We start from the raw sequence: 20,860 nt of genomic DNA, 5'->3' as shown, positions 1-20,860 counted from the left end.
TTGTTAAGTATTACATGAAGGGTGCACAACCCACCGTTTTATGCCCAACCACTTGGTGGCAGTTAGTTGTGTTCTGTTCAAATACACACCATATTAAATTTTACCAAGTAAAAAATTAGACTTCCCATAGCAAAACGATACAGGTTTTTCTTGCATATTGAAACCAGTAATCTGAACATTATTTGATATTGGCTATAATGACACCAGTTCAAAACACCTGGAGGATAAGTTGTTCTACTGATATATGATAGGGTTTCCCCCTCAATTTGTGGAATAGAGCAAGTCCTCCTTCATTCCTTTGCTAGAAATAGTGCCTACATGTACATATTAATGGTAAGCAATGTACTTCCCTTTCGTGTCTCATCTGAGCCCCAGACGGATGAAGAATAGATGGGGGCTCAGTCCATGGACAGTAAAATTCAGGTAACAAAATAATGTGATTTTGAATTGCACAACACAATTATCTATCTGTTATCTGATGCTAATAAAGCAGTATGAGACAGAGTAGCAAGATTTGCAGTAGCTGCCTAAAAGTTGAGGGGAAATGATGTCAAGACCTATAAGGTTAATTGAAAGGCCTTAATTTGTTTAAAACTGTGTGTGCATTTTAATTTGTTTGTACTTTGTTTTTAATCCAGTATTTTGTGAGTGTATGCACTTGTATTTGTAGTTTTCAATTTGCTAGCATTATGTTTGTTAAGCTAACACTCTGTGCATGTAATATGTCTATTTGTTTATGTTTTAATTGTAACGCCAGTGGTGGTTGGATAAGCAAAGAAGTTAAATCAACAATAAAGAAATTCATTCATTCCATTACACTGCATGGCTATTTAGTATGTGTGCATGTGATGGCAGCATGGTACAGGGATTGTTAAAGCAATTGAAGGGGTTGTCTGAGTTGATGTCACAAGCTGCTGATCTGAACAATTTATAAGTGAGTAGCACATACACAAACTGGGTCAATAACTACCAGTAACTCAAATATCAACCACCGTGTTCTAAGGAAGGACAGTTCAAGCCTAGGAGCAAGCATAGAAACAAGAACTGAAAGTCTGAAGGGACAAGATTTCTCACCTCCTGCATGAGAATTTTTATTTTGTTGCTGTTGTTTCTACTAGGGTTTCCACATTCTGCAGGAGTAAAACACACACATTTATTCTTGTATGTTGTGAACACACAACATACATATAGGATATTCTAATCTTTAAAAGTCCATGTAACAAAGCAGAAATCATCTTTGCAATGTATGCAAAAACCATTCTTATGAATGCAAGAAATTTAACTGATTACTGCAGAAAATATCTTACACTCTAGTAGACGTGGCTTACCATTTGTACATCCAGATATAAGTAAAGACCTTTCCAGCAAGGATTCATAAAAACCATTAAACTCATAGTTCCAATCACTACTATTCTAGCACACCTCTCAACTGTTTTGACTCTCTGTCCTGGCATGCATCCAACTTAAAACTGCCAGTCACAACCCTATAACAAGCTGCACAGGATTAGGAGAGAGTCCCAGAATAGTTCTGAAATAAGGGCAGGAGGATTCCTCTTGACTTCCTGGATCATTTCATTGTTTGGACTTCTTGTAGTCCATCTTCTTACCACCATTGGCGACATGCTGTGGAATATAAAGGCTAAAGATAGCTTTAACCTAATAGATCTAATGGGATTGGTGGGGGGTTCTTCTACCTTGCAAGCTGTCGCAGATATTAAATTGCTTGGGTTCTGATGCCTAGTTTGGGCTTGCTGGCTAGCAGAGGAGTGGTGCTTTTTGAAGTGAATGAATGTATGTTTCACAACCTAGGCTTTAAGGAGAGTGTGAAAAATGCCAGCATTTGTGCTGATCCATATCTGCCAAGCAGTGTTGTAATTCTTTTCTTTCACCTCTTTTGTGAGGTTAGGTAAAGGTAAAGGTTCCCCTTGACATTTAGTCCACTCGTGTCTGACTCTAGGGTGCGGTGCTCATCCCTGTCTCCAAGCCGTAGAGCCAACGTTTGTCCAAAGATAGTTTCTGTGGTCACGTGGCCAGCGCGACTAGACACGGAACGCTGTGACCTTCCCACCGAGGTGGTACCTATTTATCTACTCACATTTGCATGCTTTCAAAGTGCTAGGTTGGCAGGAGCTGGTACAAGTGACGGGAGCTCATTCCGTTGCATGGATTCGATCTTACGACTGCTGGTCTTCTGCAGCACAGAGGTTTCCGAGGTTTAACCCGCAGCGCCACCACGTCCTCTTCATTGTGAGGTTAATGGCTCTTAAATGCCCACTCAGGCCAGACCAAGCCAGCATAACATTTGTTGCATTGTTAGAGGATGATCTCACAATACCCTGTTGCTGGAAAAATGCATTTCTTTGCTCCCTACTTTTGAGGATGGAAGCCAAACTCAGAGGAATGAAGGAAGTCTAACGGGACTGGCAGGGGTTCATAAAGGACACCATTTTTACTGCTGAAAACCCCAATGCCTCAGCTCACCAAGACCTAGCTCCACTATGCCATCATTGCCGATGCTTTCCCATAATATAGGAGGAACACTCTCTTGTACAGGTTGGGAAAATGACAAGAAACAGCCACGCCAGAAGAACCTGCAATGCTTTGGAATGTGATGCTAATGAGTTAACTCAGCAAGGCCAGGTTTGACAAAGTAATGGTGTCTATCTGGAGGAGAAGAGAGGTTGGGGGAAGAAATATTATCTTGGAATAAAAATAAACCTTAATGGGGAAACAAAATCTATACCAAACCAACCCTTTATGTGTTGCCATGACTGATTATACACAGAAAGCAGAGTCATATATTGGATTTTAACAATATTAATACTGCGTATTTCTGCATATTTACAGATGTAGGAATATACATATGCCGTTGTTTGTTCTCCCTTTCTGTGCTATTGTGTATTTTCCCCCTTGTATTAAAAAGATGAAAAGGCAGAAACAGAAAACAAATAACAAAAAATGTCCGAAAAAAATAATTCAAATAGCCAAAACTCATTTCATCTTTTACTCTGCTTTGTATTTCTCTGCTCTCCTTTGTGAAATCTGCAGTTTAATAGAACTATACTTACATTCCCAATGTGGTGTAGTTGGCAGAGTGGTGGACTAGGATTATGGAGAATAGGGTTCAAATACACACTTAGTTATGGACATTTCCTGGGGGATTGGTACTAGTAAAGCCACTCCTTAAATATCTCCCTTACCTTGAAAGCCCTATTAAGGTCCTTATAAGTTGGTTCTGACTTGACAGCACATCATACATGCATACTCCCTCCGACAGGAGGCCCGCTTGGCCCCATCTTTGCTGTCCTTCCACAAGCAGGCAAATACCGTTCTCCTCAGGCAGGCTTTCCCTCAGCTGACTGGCTGCCCGTGTGGGGTTTTTAAATGGATTGTCGGACTGTACTGCTTTGAATGCGTTTTGATGTTGCTTATGTTTTTTGTATGATATTCCTTTGATCCTTTTCGATGTTTGTACACTCACTATTGTTAGCTTTACTGTTGTCTTTTAACATTCTAAGTCGCCTTCGGTCCTTTTAAGGAGAATGGTGGGGTAAAAAATATCTTAAATAAATAAATATATTTAAATGGGCTGCTTTAAAAAGCCAGAAGTGCCCATATCTAATTCTCAAAAATTTTGCATACTGAAAGCAAACTCACTGCCTGAGTATGGACTTTTATGTAGTCTAAACAGCATCATGGTTTTGTATAATGTCTGAAACCTTAAGTCAAGATTGGGAAACTTTTGGCTCTCAATTCTTAGAGACCATCTCCCATTGACCCAAAACAGTAGTGATCAATGGGCATGAATGATGGAAACCTTAATTCAACAATATCAGGTTAGTCATTCCACTCTAAAAACAAAGTGGACCAGACTTTATTGAAACAAGTTTGCTCCGCAGACCAGATCTGAACTTTAAAGATTATCTACACCCATGTGGTTGACAGTCTGCAGAGTCCATTCCCATTACTTCCAATTTTCCAGCAATTTCAATAATGAATTCACCTACAGTCTCAACTTCGACTCTCAGTCAACATCTTGTAAAACATGCATTTCTATGCAAAATCCCCAAAGCAACACACGGACGATTAAAATTCAGCCATGCCGAATGGACTAAAGCAATCAAAATCACAATCAAAACTATGGAAGCAATAGCCCCCCCCCCAATGCAACTCTCAACATCAAGAACAGAATAAAAGAAATCAATCCAGATACATGACCTGATGGAAAAGAGTCATCTTCATGATTCAATCTATTGAAATTAAGAGAGTGAGGGGGCAAGGAGATAGGGGAGGGGGAATGGAAAAACCTTAGTATCGCCAGGGAGTGCTCTGGCGTTTCCATTTCATTATCCAACCCATTCACCAAATTACAGTTTCATTCAATAAATGAAAACCTGGCCCACTAATTCAATCATTAGCGTAACAGCCGAAGCCTACCTGCCAAAATTAAAATCCAATACCGATTTGCAGGATCATCTCCCTCATTTCAGGAGTCTCTGCAGGAAAAGAATGCCCACTCCCCAAATATCTTCCCAGGTAGGAAGTCTGATGGGATACTAACAGAAAGGATGTTTCTTGACTTCTCGAAGGGTCCAAAGTTGCCAAATTAATGACATATAAGGATAAAACTGGGTGGCCCTGTTATTCCCAAACATGTCTTGATTGTACGGGGATGAGTTACAGCCCAGGAAAGAGCACATAGTTTGCATGCAGAAAGCCCCAGGTTCAAATCCTAGCATCTCCAGATAGGATGGGAAAAAGCTGAGCCTGAAATCCTGGAGAATGGCTGCCAGTCAGTGTTCACAATACTGGGCTACATTCAGGAGGATAACACAGTTTTGCATGTTCTTATACACATGTCTCTAGAGCAGTGGTCCCCAACCTTGGGCCTCCAGATGTTCTTGGACTTCAGCTCCCAGAAATCTTGGCCAGTAGAGGTGGTGGTGAAGGCTTCTGGGAGTTGTAGTCCAAGAACATCTGGAGGCACAAGGTTGGGGACCGTTGTTCTAGAGTACCAAAAATTAAATTCACATTTTCTCCCACGTTCATCATTTAAGGATGTTCCCATTGTTAACCTCCCAAAGTAATGAATGTGACTATGATCTTGTTAGATAAGGAAGAGACAAAACTGATGCAAATCCTGACCCCCCTCCAAGTTCCTGTGGGAGCTCCTTACTCAGCTCTGGGCCTTCCTGTTTTCGACCCTGTCCCCCAGTGGGTCCGGTTTATTTCCCATTTCCCAATGGCTCAGGGCTGAGCTACTCTCGGAAGAAATCAGCCCTGGGTAATGTGGCACCTTTCCAAATGAGCACCACAAAACAGGGTGGGTTTTAACAGCCTAATTAGCCCTAATTGAAAGGTGGAGTGTGCTCCTCTCCGATAGCATCCACAGTTTCATTTAAACCAAACCAAATTAAATATCATGGCCTTACATAATACTCTGTTAGTGTGCTGGGCAGGCAGGCAGATTATTAAATTTCTAGGGCAATTTAATGCAGGGTCTAATGGGAGGGTAGACCGGCAGCCCAATTACTGCCCACAGCCGTGATTCTAATGCATTGGTGAAAGGTCATCAAAGCGAGATACCTCCTGAATATCCTTGTTAAGAAGCCAGAGCTTGCCCAATCCTCCGCTTATCTCCTGTCCCCATCAGGCTCACCTAACGGATGATTCAAACAATTCACATTGGCAGTCCTTTGTAGTGTAATGAACACCATTGCCATCTGATGAATGCAGCCGCTGCACAGAAAACGTCAGTTCTTTCATTAAGAAAACCTTCCCAAGATCATTGTATTGAACCGGTGCTCTAGCTATTAAGCTGATCCATGACACAGTCAATTCCAGTTACACTTTAAGTGACTATTCATGTTTAGCGAATTCCATTTTAAAAACTAATTTATTTAGCTTTCGTTATTTACACCGATGCGCACCTTTGCTGGTAACTCACTCGTTTCTTTTTTTAAAAAAAATGTGCATTACCACCCATGTAATTATTTAAGGAAATCACAAGTTCATTACCGTTTTGCCTGTTTTTAATTTCCAGGAGAAGAACGACACAGCGCGAAATGAAATAAGTGCATATTACTAAAATAATCTCCACTTAACAGGGCAATTTATTGAGCAAGCGGGTATGGGAACAGAATTTCTCACGCAGAGAGAGAGGCTTTCCTAGACAATTCATTGTGAAAACCTTGGATGGGATCCAAATAACTACTTTAAGCACGCCTCGTGGGCTTTTTCTATTCCCCAGTGAGAGTTCTGACTTTTTGAGACAAGCCGAGCTCTCTATCATATCACAAACTGATTTAATGCATCCGTCCCTCTCAGGGGCTCGCTTGTGTCGTCAGCTGCACAGACGCTGCCCCTTAAAAACAAAACGACACTACGACGGTCTCCTCACTGGGACATCAGATTAAAAATAAACGTTTTGAAATCCATTCCAAAATTTGAGTTGTGACCCTAAAAGCAACTGTCCCCAGTCTGTCAGCTGTGAATAAATTAGTGAAGAGGGGTGGAGACTGCTTTAGTCCACCATATTACCCCACATGCAGCCCTTCTGCTTCTATTTAGGTAGTTTTGACTTTGCATGTCCATTGTGATTCTCACCCTATTTTTGAGCCCGTGCGCATATTTTCCTATTCATATGTCAAAAATGGACCTCTTGCGCAGGGCCGTTTTACGCCACCCTCCTGTGACAGAGGTGTCTTACTTGGAGGGGCACTTTGACCTTTGAAAATTCTGTCTTTTTAGCAGCAGGAAGGACTTGAGGAGCCGAGACAAGGGCAGTGATTTTAATTTTGGGAGGGTGCTAAGGGATCCGTTCCAGGCCTTTGGTGTACAAGTTATTCAACTGGTTAAGGGGACAAGGTAGGAAAACCCCTGCAAACTGTTTATCAAAACTGATCCTGAAAATGGGAGTCACCAAATGCTATTGGATAAAAATAAAGAGTGCCTGCCTTAGACTGCTTTTTAACATATGCTGTTGGGTACTCTAAGGTTATGGGCAAAGTTTTGCGAGACGAATAAATCATTAAGGTGGAAATTCTCAGCTCCCAAGAGAAATTTAAATGTTAATATTTCTAACATAATGCATAACTGGACAACTTTATCTAGCAGGGATTTCACTGTCTTTCACCCTACTAGTCTCACTTTTTTTTCTGCATCTGGGAATAAATGTTTAAAAATCAAACCAAAAAAGGCGAAGGGAAACTCTTTCACAAAAGGAAACAAGGGGGAAATCTGCTTATGCAGAAAGACCTGTCTAGGAACGTAACTACAGATCACAAGTCAGTTTTTTAGAGTATTGTTTAAGGCTATCTATATATTTTTTTCTTGCTGACAAATGGCTTTTTTAAAAAAAACCTAATGCAATAAAAAGCATTAACAATGAGAGAAAATAGTAAAAAGCAGCTCTGCCATTTATGAGTATTCATAATAAAGTTACTTGATTCCAGGGTTTTATGAACACATATACAACAATTGTGAAAATTTATAAGTGCTAAGAACATACAGGAATGTGGAGTAACTTTTCTATATTATCCTTGCTTTGTTTCTTTCTTCAAGACTAGAATGGCCTACTGACAGGTTTTCGTATCAAGACAACATATGTTGTGTAGACTCTCCTGCCCCCCAAAAAACAAACAAACAAACAAACAAAAAATTGGATTCCATCTGGAAAGTGTTGTAAGAATATGTGAAGAACTGCAATGGATTGAGTCAAAGATTTATCTTGTCCCCATAGTCACCAACCCAATGACTATGGAAGGATGATGTGCATTCCATAGTCCTGGAGAACTCAAATTCCCCAGGAAATAGTTTTGAGGGCTATGCTTCCTCTCATATGGAAACTGACTAATAGCCAATGATCACCTTACCCTTTGTGAATTTCTGTAGTCTAATCCCCAAAGCCAAGTTTGTAGCCATCATGGCATCCTTCAAAAGCATGTTCCATCAATATGTGCTACACGAAGCAGTACTCCTTCTTATATATCCTCACTTTTCCATTACTTTGCTCTTGCATTAAAAGCAGGCCCAAGCCCGAGAGCAACATCCTACCTCAACTCAATGGCTCGGATGTGACATTAAATTAATTCTGATTCAAAATGTTAATTCTGATTCAAAAGAAATTGTCAAGGTGTGCTCCAGACATCGCTGGACCACAACTTCCAGATGACCTGGGTCCACCCTGGGACCAGGCAGCTTGCGCAAGGCCACCCAGGCTGGCTCTACTCAGAAGAGTAATAGTGGAGAATAGACATGGATATGAATTTAAAACGAATCATGATATTCATAAAAATTTGCTGATTTGTAGAAAATTTGTCCCTTCGTATTTGTGAATTCCTGGGATCCCAAAGACTACGGAAGGGCAAAGATTTACCCATTTTTTAATTCATCATCCACAGCCAGAGAGAGATGACTAGACTGCCAGGAAGCCTAGCCTTCTCTCTCTGCTGATGACCTTCTCTCTCTGTCTGTGGGCCCACAAAACAGCTGATCAGCAGGCCCATAGGCAGAGATGGAAAGGCTAGGCTAGCCTAGCCCCTGCCCCAAAAGCTTGCCTCCATGTCCCCTTCCCACTGCCTCAGCTGCCACACCCTCTGTGCAAAGACAGTGGCTGCGGCTTCCCTTAAGGCTAGCTCCACTGCCCTAAGGGAAGCCAGACTGTCCTTTGCAAAGATGGTGGCAGGAACCACTGCCCCAAGGGAAACCAAGCTGCGGAAGCAGAGGGCGTAGAGGTGGTGGACCAGGTATGTAGGTGATGGAGGCAATGGGAAGGGGGCAAAGGGGCTTGGGTCTCAGCTTTCTTTTTAAAGACAACCATGGGCTGTTCCAAAAAAAGAAGAAAAAGAGCCAACAAACCGATTCGTGGTTCATCGGTCAACCCTGGAGACATTTGTGGTTTGTGGTTCGTCAACCTTGACAAACCACGAACAAAGATGAAGTGCCATTTTGGCGTTTCGTCCCCATCTCTAGTGGAGAATCAAACTCTCAACTTCTAGCTCCACAGCCAGATACCTAAACCACTGAACTATCCAGCCAACTGATCAATAAAAGGTGCAAGGGAAACGGAGAAGCAGGAACAAAAAGAGAAGTTAGATTTAAGAAAAGTTATGTCTTTTTGTGGTTGTTACTTAGGTGAAACTAAAAATAAAGGAAGTACACAGAATAAATACTAAGGAGTTTTTTTTGCAGGATGCAAGCAAAGGCCAATTGGAACAATAAATGTGGGGGTGGGATTGAAAATAATGTAAGAGCAATACTCCATTATCCTGAAACAAATATCTAAGTATATACAGAGTCAATGTTGTTTACATAAAGCTCGTATTTATAAATAAGCCATCACATCACCGATTTGTTTATTCTCATTTGGTGATAATAGTTTGTAACAGAACATATAAGTAAATTCTATTATGGGAACCACAGCCAGGAAATGTTAAATAATTAATATCACCCTCCCAGTCTCTTGCATTTCGGAGGATGTAAATGACCGTGTAATTCCAAACCCAATTATCACTACTTAGCCATTCCATTTTGTAGTTAAAATCCCACAAAATTAAAGGGCATCAATTGTTAATGGTAATAGACGAGACAAGGGATTAAAGATTATTTTTAATGTTTACTTCCTATCAGAAGGGAAGTATTTTGGCAGGAACTGCTTGAGAGGAGAGGCCCACTCAGTGGAGATCCACAGAGTATGCTTTAATTTCCAAACTTCTGGAAAAAAATATGTATATCAATTGCTTCATTTGCTTGTTCAATTAAGGCAGTGGTCCCCAATCTTGGGCCTCCAGATATTATTGGACTTCAACTCCCAGAAATCCTGGCCAGCAGAGGTGGTGTTGAAGGCTTCTGGGAGTTGCAGTTCAGGAACATCTGGAGGCCCAAGGTTGGAGACCACTGAATTAAGGCATCCTGCCACATTTGGGCAGGGAATAATGGCAAGGGTGCTACATAAGGAGGAGGAGGACCTATGGACAGATGCTGTGGACCAGGAGACATGCCAGGCAGAAGAGATAGCAACCTGCAAGTCTCCTTCTAGGAAAGATTGGAAGACGGTCCGGAGACGCAACCCATGGATGGGAAAACTGGTGGATCTCTTTGCACAACCAGAGGCCCACCGCACTGTGGATAGCACAGAGGCAGCTTAAGAACTATAAGGACAATTGATAGTTAGAGCAAAGAGAGGGGCATCCAGTGGCTGCAGATTTTGGCAAGGCCAAGTTGGCCAAACTTGTTTTCAGTTATATTGTTAATAAACCATTTCAGTTTTGAGCAATCTGTTGTGCTGTTATGAATGGGGCTGCTGGGGCAACTCCCACATGTTCTACCTCTAAAAACTAATTTTTAAGACTCTTTACAATAATGGGTTGTATGGAGGATGTTTAAGATCCAATCAATAAATTGAAGATCAATAAGTCACCGGGCCCAGATGGCATCCACCCAAGGGTTATTAAGGAACTGAGGAATGAAGTTGCCGATCTCTTAACTAAAACAGACAACGTGTCCTTTAAAATGGCCACAATGCCAGAGGGCTGGAGGATAGCACACGTCACACCAGTCTTTAAAAAGGGAAGGGGGTGGGAACCGGGAAGCTACAGGCTGGTTAGCCTAATGTCTGTTCCACAGAAGGTGGTGGAAAGCCTCATCTACGATAAAATCTTAAAACACATAGAAGAACAAGCCTTGCTGAGGGACAATCAGCATGGCTTCTGTAAGGGTCGGTCTTGACTCACAAACCTTTTAGAATTCTTTGAAAAGGTCAATAGGCATGTGGATGCGGATGAACCAGTGGATATTGTCCATCTGGATTTTCAGTAGGGGCCCTACTGTTAGCATTCCCCAGCCCCATCTCCAGAATCCCAGACAAGGGCAAAAAAGGCCTGGAGCAACTGGTTGGTGGTTCTTCTTCCCCCCCCCCCAAAGCAAACAGTTATTTTGAAATGTAACTACAATTGCAACTACCTACTTTCTGGGGTCTGAAAATTATAGTAATTAATTACTTTCTAAACCTAACTTTCCAAGCTTCGTTTCTGTGGCACCTACTAAGAGCTTGATTTTCTTATCAGTGAGGTTACTGTTTTATTTCAAGATAAAAACACAGTGGAGGCTCAGAGCTTCTAATTGCCAGTGGCTACTGCAACGCTTACGATAGGGGTTATCCCCAGAAGCATCCCCAACATGAATTTTTGTATTCACTACCCACACATTTTGCCACAGTGGGTGTTGCATGCCTTTAGTTCTGTTCGTTTACTAGCGTGATCACCACAGCCTACAGAAGCTGTCCAGAAGAACACTGCTGCCTGCCATGAGGCATGAGGTATGCCTATGTTTGGGCTCTGATCTCTAGGAGGAGGAGAGTGGTGTTGTATGTAGAGAAGTGGCCATCTATTTCCATCTGCTGAATCTTGGAGGGCATGAGTTTTCCATCTAGAGAAGCATGAATTAAGGACGCGAAAATAGAAGCCTGGAAAAAGTATTAAACGCCTCACCCCACGGGGCTGCTCAAATATTAAAAACTATCCAGGAAATGAAAGAGTAGATAGTAAAAACAAACTCAATCATAAAATCCTTCAGCCCGGATCTCTTGGGTTTGAAAGTGCCTTTCACCACCGTCCACCTGCTTTCATCGGTGTAGCAGATTTTGGAAGTAGGCGGTGGTGCCTTGAGGGGCCCTATACCGGTCTACAAAAGTCTTCGGTCCATGCCAACTCAATGCCTCTTTAATAAAATATGAGTATCTGTGTGGATTGTTTTGCCACATGTGCCAGAATACTCAAGGAAAGAAGCTGAAAAGAAATGAAAGCAAAAGCAAGCTAAATGTATAGGCCCACTCAATAGGTTGGAGTCCCAGGCTGTGGAATCTGTGGCTGGGAGTTCAAATCTCCACTGGTGCCATCTAAGATTGTCCAGTGGTCGTGTGTGCCCTGCTCTTGTGTGAACTTAGGCAAGCTAGAGGATTCCAGAGTGCCACCAGAAAAAAAGGAGCGGTCAACCACTCCCAAGTAGGTGTGTGTGCATGCATGTGGGTCTGGTCTCTGGGTGTCTGCGTGAATTTTGTTGTATGTGTATGCTATGTATATACTTATAATGACAATAAATGTAATTTATTTAATTGATTTATTATTATTTAAGTACTTAATATGAAGAAAACCTAGAGGGTTGATTACTTATTAGCCAGAGAGGACACAATTATTGTTACAAGTCTAAGGTTAGGAAATGCATGTTTCAATCCTTCTTTGCACATTTAAAAGATACTGTCTCCAAAGGAGAAGTCTCTGGGAGATCGATGTTCAGAAATACAATGGAGGATGATCCATTGCCTTAAATTTGAGTCAGATCATTTGTCCATCCATCAGATTGTCCACTGCAATGACCGTCCACTACAATGACCGTCTCTCTGGAGTTTCAGACAGTGTTCTTTCCACAACCCTACCCACTGTAGTATTTGCTTTTTATCATCCTTCCATTACTAACTAAGCCTGGCCCTGTTTTTCTTCCAGTATCAGACAAGATCTGTGTTCAGGACAGCGTGGTGGTACAAGCTGCCTCACCCTGAGTTGGCCCACTAAACTCACCTAGCCCAGTGCGGTCAGCATTTTTTTTTTAAAAAGTAAAATAATTTTGAATGTGCAAAATAGGATTGATACCACCAAGAGAACACCCAAGTACAGAGTCCAAGGTGCAGAATCAAAACAGGCTGAACTGCACACATTTGGTTAGCACATGATTAGATTTGGTTAGAAGGGAAATTCAGATTGTCCTTTTGAAAGGTTAGTGCCTACAGTAGTGCCTACGGTCTTGGGTTAACGCTAACCCTATCTCCATTATTGAACAAGTTTAGAAGACTCTCTCTCTCTGTGTGTGTGTGTGTGTGTGTGTGTGTGTGTGTGTGTGTGTGTGTGTGTGTGTGTGTGTGTGTGTAAAAAACACTTGGAAGTATGTGCCCCACAGATGCCTCCTTCCCTTAGGGGTGGGGATATATTTGCTTCGTACAGGTATGACTGGACCAAATCTGAGATACCACATCTCCTCCTATAACCATCTTTGGGTCTTAAGATCATCCAGTCCCATCACCTTTACAGCTACACTCCACAAAGAAACCAAGAGTTGGCCTTCTCGGTGGTTGTCCCCAGGTTATGGAATGCTTTCGCTCATTGCTTTCTTTCTCTCCTCTCTTTTAGGAAACAACTGGAAACATTTTTTGTTCCAATAGGCTTCCAGTGTTTAATATTGATTTATTTTTTACATAGCAAGTTGCTCTGTACTTTGCTGCCCATCTATCATTTTTAATGTTTCTAAACTATTTCTTGGTTAGTTTTTACGGTATATGATGATTTTAATATTTTCATGTCTATTTTTTTAAAAAAATTCTTGTATATTTTAATCCTTGTATTTTTTTTTAATTCCAAAATAACCTTAAGTCCCCTTGCGAGGAGAAAGGTGGCATAGAAGTGCATTAAGTACATTAATTAATTAAAAGTTTAGTTTGCAGAGGACTGAATCAAAACGAAACTCTTCTGATTCCCACAGACTTTCATTTGAATGCAGGTGTGCTGTTAAAATTAACATGCTGGGGAGCTATGCCTGAATTACATTTGTAGAAAATAACCAAATGCAGGTGCTCTACTGAAATTAGATCCTGTATGGAATTTCTATAAGCATTATCAGCGAATTAAATGATCGTGTAGGCAGCAGTACAATACGTCTCCCACCTGATCTCAAAAATATGCCCTGTTCTCTTCTTGATCTTGTAAAGAATATTCAGATGTTAATCACCCTAGTTGAAACTAGCTGGAATCAACTATTCTGATAACCTCCTTTTACTCCCTGGGCTCAAAGGGCTAAGGGAGCTTGATGAAAGAAGGGGGAATGATCTGGGCCTTCACTATATAAAATTCTAGATCAATTTGGTAACCTGCTCCTTTAATACTGTGTGTGCAAGGAAATAATTTAGACTCCCAGTTAATTTGAGTATTGAACTGAAATTCCGCAGCTGCTTTCTGCCAGCCCTGAAAACAGAAATTAATTTCAGTGACCAAGTTGAGCGGAGTGCTACTCTGTCAGGCAATTAGTCATCGTCTTTCGCTACTCAGGGCCTATCAAGGTGCTAATCCATACATAAACCCCTGCATGCCCCTAGTTACTCACAATCTGAAGGGTCATTTAACTACCCTATCTCTCCATATGCAGTCTAAACCCCCCAAATATCTGTGGCTTAAAAAAACAGCAACACATACATTATTTGATGTTTAGCTTTCTCCTTCCTCTTTATTGCTAGCAGAATTAATGAACCTGATTTACATTCCCCTCCCTCTTTGATCAAGACTGCTGTTGATTAAGTAGAGCTCATGGTAAAAACAACAACAGGAACAAAAAAAACAACAACAAAAAGAAAACCTTCCTTCAGCTTTCTTTCCTGGTGTGCCAGTTTACTAATAAAAGAAGTAAGGACACCGATGGCCTACAAACTAAAAACGCAGCACGAAAAGGCTATGTCCTTCCACACGATGGTTGTTGGTTGTTGTTTTTAAAGGAATGCACACACAATTCTCATTGACGGTTGTATAATTTTATGTGCTCCTCTATCAGAAGGAGCCCCATTTCCTCACACGAGCCTGCTCCGCTTTTGAGATCTTTCTGGAAGGCTCTCTCTCCCAGTCCTTCTTCCTCTCATACATTTTTGTGAGATAGGGCCTTCTCAACGACTGCTCCCAATTCAGGAAAAGGCTTTCCACGTGTTAAGACTGGCCCCTCTCTTCTCCTTCTGTTGGTAGGTAAAGCCCTTCTGTGTGCATCTCTTTAAAGAAAGCATGATGTTGCAGGCTTTGGGCAACTGACTGTCTTTTAAAGGTTAGATGGTGTCCATATATATATGGACTTCTACATCCAGTTTACATTGCAGCTATACATCGTATTTTAATTGCAAATTTAAAAATGCAAGGCCTCTCCAGAAACACACACACATACATGAACACATACACACATTCCTTTCTGGGGTCACGAAGAGTCGGACACGACTAAATGACTAAACAACAACATAATGTGTTTAGTTGCATCTGTTGTTAATCACTCTGTGAGATGCCATGGGCCGCAATATTGGGAGGCAAGTGGTTTATTAAATAAACAAATGCATACAGTGGTGCCTTGCTTAACGACGATAATCTGTTCCAGGAAAATCACCGTTAGGCGAAAACATCATAAAGCAAAAAAAAAAAAAAAAAACCATTGAAACGTATTGAAACCTGTTCAATGCGTTCCAATGGGGTAAAAACTCACTGTCCAGCGAAGATCCTCCATAGGGGGGGCATTTTCGCTGCCTGTACAGCGAGGAATCCGTCCCTAAACACAGCGGGGAGCCATTTTAATCACCCGGTGGCCATTTTGAAACCGCCAATCAGCTCTTCAAAAAACATCGTTTTGTGAAGAATCGGTAGCCGAAGCAGTGAATCGATGATCGCAAAGCGAAATTCCCCCATTCAGACCATTTTTTTGCGATCGCAAAAAGATCTTCATTAAGCGGTTTCGTCGTAATGCGGGGCAATAGTAAAGCGAGGCACCACTGTACATATAGATGGGGACTGTGCAACTGATCCAAATTGTTGTTGTTGTTACTACTACTACTACTACTACTACTACTACTACTACTACTACTACTACTACTTGTGTGCCATCGAGTCAATTCCTACTTAGAGTGAATATTGAGCAGTGGCATATCATTGCCTTCTCCTGGGGACTGTGCAGCTTGCCCAAGGCTACCCATGCTAGCTCTTCTGGAATGAACGGGGCTCCCAACCTCTGGCTCCACCACCAGATGCCTGGCTTGACGGAAATATATTTTCTAAAATGAGATGTTGGAGTCCAACATGGGAGAGAGGTTCTACCTTCATCCTTTGCTTGCAAAGTTCCCCAAAGAAGCCGGCCGGACACTGTGATACACGAGATGCTCAATTTGATCTGATTTCTACAAGTTAATTCAGATGTGTGTTTTTTTTAAATAAATGAACTCCCCCCCCTTCCCCCATGTTAATCCTCATCTCTCCAGCAGCTTTGGAAAGCTCCGTCAACCTGAATCCCCCCCCCCCCCCCAGAATTAGAAGGAAATACAGTGAGTCGCTTACGCATGTAACACAGAGGAGGAGTTGCACAGATCAGTTCAGGGTCAGGCGGCCCCTAAAGCCATTCATAACAGCAGTGTGATTATCTGGTCTTCAAATCTCGGAGATGTGAGCTCGCCAATTTGGGGGGTCTTGTACTGCCATTGACCTGAACAATATTAAGGGAATGTCACCGAGGAAAGGGCTTTAAGGGTGCCGGCTGCATTTGCAAAACTTCCCCACTGCTTCCCATTTTAACATGACTTCACACAAATGGCAAACCTCACAAGTGCCACTTCAAAGACACAGAAGCTTTAATCTTTTTCAATGGAACCAGAAGGGCTCTTATCTCTCCTCTGACCCCATTTCCCCTCTAGCCTTAACACTCTGAGCCACTGAAAAGTCAGAACCATTAAGCTGGTGTCAAGTGGCTGCACTATTCACATTCTATTACAGTCAGTGGCAATTAACACTGTCATTGAGGAGGAGTCAGGCCCTAGCTTTCCCCAGTCTAATTGGAAAGGATACTTTTTCAGAGCTAAGCTATCACCAAGGATGGAGACTCCATTGCTCAGAAGTCCTTTCCTTTCTCCGGAGGAGTGAAAGACTGACTCGGAGGCTAGGTCTGTATTTAGAGTCTTTCTGGTTCCTGCAAGTCATAAATGTCTGTTGGCTGGAAACTGGGACAGGATGCAACCCAACTTCTACTTCTCATTGAAGCCGAGGCTGTTACAAAGGCACCTCTAACAATAAGGAAACCTTAATTTTAATTTTTTTAAAAGTTTCCCTTTATTTAAGGTTTTACAGCATTCTCTGTGTTTCTCTTCTCCAATCCATACAAATCTCTCTTTCTCACCCTATCTGACGTTGGCTCAGTGGGCCCCTTCACTGATTGTAAAATCCTCAAGATGATGCAATGGTAGTATGCAGGCAAGCATCCTATAATAATTCTGAATCGGGTCTGTTGGTTCCAAATCTTACACTAATCCCGTCAAAGTACAAGAAGGGTGGAATGTACAAACTACATCCTTTTAGGTTTGCCATTCAATGCCAGCTCTGTTGTTTAGCAGGTGATTGTATTAGTATTAGATCCAGACAAAACCATGAAAAAGCCGAGTGGCGATAAAGGTATTCAGCTGGAAAACAATTCTCAACAACTGTTATGTATCTCTTCTGTATGTTTCATCAAAGACAAAAGTAGGTTGAACTCTTACTGCTAAGTTAGCACTCAAGGGTTGGGCTGCAGCCTGGTGATACGATGTCCATGAAAAACAAGTCAACATGTGTGTAGGCATCCTTCAGTCTCGAGAGACGATGGTAACGCACTCTGAACAGAGGTCTTGGAACAGCGTCTCGAGTGGCTGAGAAGACCAATTCGAGAGTGACCATCCCTTCCACATGGAAGACAAATACAATCTGTCCCCTGTCCAGCTCCCTGATTTTGCTGCTTTTGTGACTTCCTCTTTGCCTCAGCCTGCTGGACAAGGGTCTCTTCAAATTGGGAGAGGCCATGATGCACCGCCTGCCTCCAGGCTGAACTCTCAGGTGTCAAAGTCATCATGCTCTGATTAGAAATGGCATGAACTGCTGGTTCGGTGGTTCATCCCGGTTAGCCTACCACTACAACAGATGTTTGACAGTTCTCCCCCCCTCCAGTGGGCACTCCCTCAAAGGCAGCATCCTGGCTTCCCTGCCCCACCTCCTCCAGGTGCTGCCTCTGAGTGGGCACCTCCTGGACGGGGCAGGATGCCAAACTGCCAAATGCTGTTGCCCCCTTACCCCGGAATAATGACGCGAGATCAGAAATATGGGTTAAACATGGGCCACACTTTATGGAATAATCAATGTTGCCAATCCTTTGGCAAAGGGGGGGGTCCTGCCATAAGTGCGGAATCAGGTTTAAACACAGAGGTCTGAATGGACCCCTTAACAAACAATGGCCAAGTCCACGTTTTCTCGGTCATGAAGACAGCGAGAACCTGACTGCCCCAAATTCGACCATCCCTGAATTTCAAGCCAGCTTCTCCTTCTTGACTGTTGGTCCAGGTGTGGCCCCAGCACATCTTCCCCCCCACCAAGCACTGTAATCACACGATCCGCAGTCGCTAAGAGTTCAGATGAGCTATACATTACCTGAAATTGCTATGGGACTCACCCAAAACCTATTTTATCCACACTACCCGCCTGTGTGACCATAAATTCCACCACAAAATATGCCAACACACCTTTTCCAGTGTGGGATAGGTGAAAAATCCCTGCATCCAAGGAGGCCAATCAGGATATGGGTCAAAAATTCCTATCCAGCCCAAAAAGCGACCAGATAAACTCACACTAGAATATAGGGCCAGTGGGTCGATGCCAGCGAAGGTCCTTTTTATGGAGGTAAAAATATTTTAAATAAATCAATAAATTCCCCACCCTCCCCTTTCTGATGGTCTTAACACCCAGGCAGGCTCATAGAGGGAGATGCAGTCTTTAAGATGGACCCGAACTGTTTAGGGCTTTGCCCAAAAAGGCAGCCTCTTAATAACAGGCCAGAAGAGGTTGCCTGGTCCTGCCATTAAAACCCCCCTAATTAGTCCTGTCCATTGGTCCAAGGAACAATTTCCAAAGTCTCTGTCTAACACTCCAACCTCTAACCCAGAATGGCAGACTGGCTCTCTAATATAAGTCGGAAGGCAAATCAATTCTGTGTAGTATATCCTAACTCAAGGTCAGTTAAAGTGTGACCCCAACCCAAAGTTAACTTTTTAATTGTCACTCCTAGAAGCTTCAGGACTAACTAATCACTTTTTAAATAGGCTCCAGTAGCCTCTGTGTTTAGACAAAGATACAGAGAGAGAAAGAGAGAGAGAGAGAGAGAAAGGAAATACAAATTGCATGCAATCTTGCAGTACTTTGGATTCCTTTATTTTCTTTTTTACCTACTCCCCTTTCTGAAGACCTATGCAGAACAACACCAGCGAAATTTGGTCCCTAGACTGTGTCCTAATTCCCAAACTCTTCCAAACCCAGACCAGATAAAGTAAAGGAACAAAAGCATTCACAGGATGTCATGTTAAATTCAACAAATCTGCCAGTTTCGCCGTATGGTGCAAGGACGGGGTGACTCCTTCAGCCTGCCATTCTGGCTCCAAGAGCTGCTTTATTATGTTTTGGAGATTGAACCCTCTCTAGCACCTCTGGGAGTTCAGCTACTAAGAGTGAGTTTCTCGAGTCAACAGGAATGCCTTTTTCCCTTCAAAACCCCCTTGGCGAAAAGAATTCTGTGGCAGATACTTTCAGAATGTGCGCCCTTGAATATGTCCCTCCAGAGGCCTATGTTCAAAATCCACTCTAGCGGAAAAAGTAATAGCCCCAAATCTACATTTGATGCACTTGGAAAAGAGTTCTGCATTCTGGAACGCTCCCCCCCCTCTCTCTGGATGTTCATCTCGCTAGATGTCAAGTTTTCTTTGGGAATCACAAATAGAAAGAGCAAGGAAATGATCTTTGCAAGATCATCTGTCTGCCATGTTGTAGTGCAGAATACAGAATCAAGGCGCTAATTTAGAGTTCTGAGCACACACGGACTAAAAGCAAAACAGTCCGTGCAGGGCTCCAGGAGGTGTAACACAAGCTCATAGTCTCTCCATAAAACAGCTCCAAACGACCAGATGACTGGAATACCAGCAATGTAATTTACACCGCACGAGGCTGATGACATCATTGACCCCAGCAATTTTTTGGAAATTAAAAAAAAAATCCGACACCCCACCCTCCCGGAAGGTCCCGTCAGTGGTTATTTTTAGCAATTAAAGACTAATCTCCATCCTGTGATCCAGCAATAAAAAAAGAGCCCAAGGGAGCCCAGGCATCTTTTGCACGTGTGTGTGTGTGTGTGTGTGTGTGTGTGTGTATGTGTGTTACTGTAAATGTTTTATTTCTGAAACCCTGCCACAGCTGATGATGCAACATTATGTTGCACAGCTGAATTTCAGAGAGAATCTTTCAAAAACAACTGAAGCCTTCTTCATTTTTTTATAAAATATAGTAAATAGTCACGCAGAGTTTGTTCGGGCAAAGGAACAAAATTATTTGACAGCCACTTGTTGATTTCTTAATACCAAACAGTGTTCTGTGGTTTCTGTATATTTACTGGGTACTATAACTTCATGTACTGGAGCTCCTGGTGGAGAAGCCAATGGCCAAGAGTTCAAATCTCCACTGTGCCTCCCCAAAGAATGTGTATGGCTGACGAGCACGCTGCACGATCCCACAGTGCTCTCAGAAGGAGGGACAGATAAACCACCTTTAAAGATTTCATCCATAGAAAATCCCCAGGAGGGTTGCCATGAGCCAGAATCAGCTTGATGGTGCATAGTGATCAGCCTAGGGAATGTCATAGCCATCCAGCTGGCATTCATAGCCGCTGATCCTGCTTCCTGTACTGCAGAGTTTGCACTCAACTGTGGGTTGGACCTGATCATTGCTACATCCCATCCAGAGCGTGCAATGTGATATTTCAAAAGGGGAGCTTCGTGCCTTGCTCATGATTTTAAGTCCTCTCCCTTGTCCTTGGCTCAGTTGCAACATGTTATGTGTGACTGCTATCAGTAAGGGGGGGGGGCAAGAGGAAGGGAAGAAGACTCTTTGGTTCCTAGCCAACAGTGACGTTAAAAATACCTAGATACCAACGATAGGACAAAGCAGGGTCTTTGCTAAAACTCGCTGCCATGCCATTTCACCTGTAAGGACCTGAGATCAAACCCGAAGGATGGCATCTT

General features: G+C 42.5%; 1 protein-coding gene across 3 annotated transcripts in view; it reads right to left on the bottom strand.

The window, feature by feature from the left end:
• The window catches only part of WWOX (WW domain containing oxidoreductase), a 605,441-nt gene that overhangs the window by 317,766 nt on the left and 266,815 nt on the right, over window positions 1-20,860 (bottom strand). The window contains exon 6 of one of the 3 annotated variants that reach the window (XM_078380483.1): window positions 13,235-20,860. This exon is cut by the window's right edge and continues 9,711 nt beyond it. The exons of the other annotated variants lie outside the window; for them this stretch is intronic. The gene's annotated coding sequence lies outside the window, so the exon portion shown is untranslated. Of the gene's footprint in view, window positions 1-13,234 lie in introns of those variants that run through there. 3 annotated transcript variants of the gene reach the window in all.

The sequence above is a fragment of the Pogona vitticeps genome, chromosome 10, assembly GCF_051106095.1.
Source record: "Pogona vitticeps strain Pit_001003342236 chromosome 10, PviZW2.1, whole genome shotgun sequence".
In the NCBI taxonomy this organism is placed as follows: Eukaryota; Metazoa; Chordata; class Lepidosauria; order Squamata; family Agamidae; genus Pogona; species Pogona vitticeps.
Note: the sequence above shows the minus strand (reverse complement) of the source record. Positions and strands in the feature narration are given on the sequence as shown.